This window comes from Colobus angolensis, unplaced genomic scaffold (assembly GCF_000951035.1).
Source record: "Colobus angolensis palliatus isolate OR3802 unplaced genomic scaffold, Cang.pa_1.0 Scaffold6, whole genome shotgun sequence".
Taxonomy (NCBI): Eukaryota; Metazoa; Chordata; class Mammalia; order Primates; family Cercopithecidae; genus Colobus; species Colobus angolensis.
Window position 1 is genome coordinate 723,972 of NW_012119598.1, and position 1,944 is coordinate 725,915.

Below are 1,944 nucleotides of genomic sequence, written 5' to 3' on the forward strand. Positions count from 1 at the left end.
CTTCTGGCCGTGGCGCCCCATCTGCCCGCTCCGCCTGCGCCAGACCGCGGCTGTATGCACCTGGCAGTGTCCCAGCCTCTCACACTAGCGCCAGAGCTCTGGGGCGGGCTCAGCAGTCCAGTTTACGTGCTCGCCTGCAGGGATTCGTGGGGTCCTATGTCTTTTAGGAATACCAGGGCCGGGGACCGTGGCTCACGCCTGTAATCCCAGCACTTTGGGAGGCTGAGATGGGCGGATCACAAGGTCAGGAGTTCGAGACCAGCCTGGCCAACATGGTGACTCCCCATCTCTACTAAAAACACATACAAAATTAGCCAGGCATGGTGGTGTGCGCCTGTAATCCCAGCCACGAGGGAGGCTGAGGTGTGAGAACTGCTTGAACCCGAGAGGCAGAGGTCCCAGTGAGCCGAGATCGCGCCACTGCACTCCAGCCTGGGCAACAGAGCAAGACTCATTATCAAAAAAAAAAAAAATACTCGCACTGCTACTTAGGAAAGTAAGTAAAAAGGAAGAGTAAGTAAAAAGGACTGTCACTTTGGGTCAGCCCTGAGGCCACAAAGAAAGGGAGAACGGTGCAGACTTACTGCTCAGCCGAGGTGAAAGTTCACGGTGTTCAGAGGGACACGATTGGGCTGGTTCCATCTAGATAAGTTAAGTCACCTTCACGTGGGCCCCAGGAACCAAGGCGGGAGTCCTGGGCACTGCAGACACTAAGGGTGGTTTGTAAGAGAAACCTGAGTTTGTGATGAGAAGGATATGGCCCAAGAAGTGGCCCGGCGTCTCTCCAGCTAAACGTGGTGGACTGCGTGCTTAAGAGCTGGGCGTTTAAGAGCGGGGGCTCACACCTGCAGTCCCAGCACTTTGGGAAGCCGAGGTGGGAGGATTGCTTGAGGCCAGGAGTTCCGAGTTCAGCCTAGAGAACACAGGGAGACCCATCTCTACAAAAAAGAAAAAAAAAAATTTTTTTTTAATTAGCCAGGTATGATGGCGTGCCTATGGTCCCAGCTACTAGGAGGCTGCAGCTGGAGGATTGCTTGAGCCCAGTAGGTCAAGGCTGCAGTGGGCTGTGTGATCACACCGCTGCACTCCAGCCTGGGAGACAGAATGCGATCCTGTCAAAACAAAAACAAAAACACAAAAAGTGCTGGGCTCTGAAGCCAGGCTGCCTAATGTGATTCCAAAGCACAGGAGATGAAGATGACAGTCCTACCTGATAGGATTGTGGGGGAGATGAAATGACTTAATTTGAGCACATGATAAATGTTAGCTGCCGTTGTTATTAGATTTGTGTTGAAAGCATCGTCAGTAAGGTTAGAAGGGAAAAAATGAACAGGAAATGCCAGTCATCAGCTATGAGGGGATGTGCACTTCTGTTGAAAGATGCTCTAATGATGCAGTTGCTATATACGGCACAATTTACATATCTCATTCCATCTCCACGATGCTCCTAGGAGATAGATATGCACGTTTTACACATGAAAAACACCTGTAAAAGCATCCAGAATTTGGCCTAAGGCTGAATGGAATGATAAAGGCGTTTGGAGACCAAGAAGGGGCAGTTAAAGATATTTACACATCCTCCCCACCATCTCTGCTTTCTACCATTTTTTTTATTTCCAGGACAGTTGAACTGTAATGCAACATTCAAAATTCCTCCAAAGGAACCACTGCAGTACTGCATGATCATTCCTCCATTTCTGCATGAATATTTCCCACTTTACCAATGAATTAACCAAAACTAAAAATCCACCCTCTATCTGTCATCTTTTGCTACCTGTACAACAGGTACAAAACTTCAATGCACTGCATGCTGTATTTTCTTCAATGCTGGTGTTTTTTCATAAATGTATTTCTCTGGAAATGCCTTCATTTATTTCCCTTTTTGTTTGCTCTACCCTTCTTCGGTAGTTCAATCCCAGACTCTCCAGGGAGAGCTCTCCATCT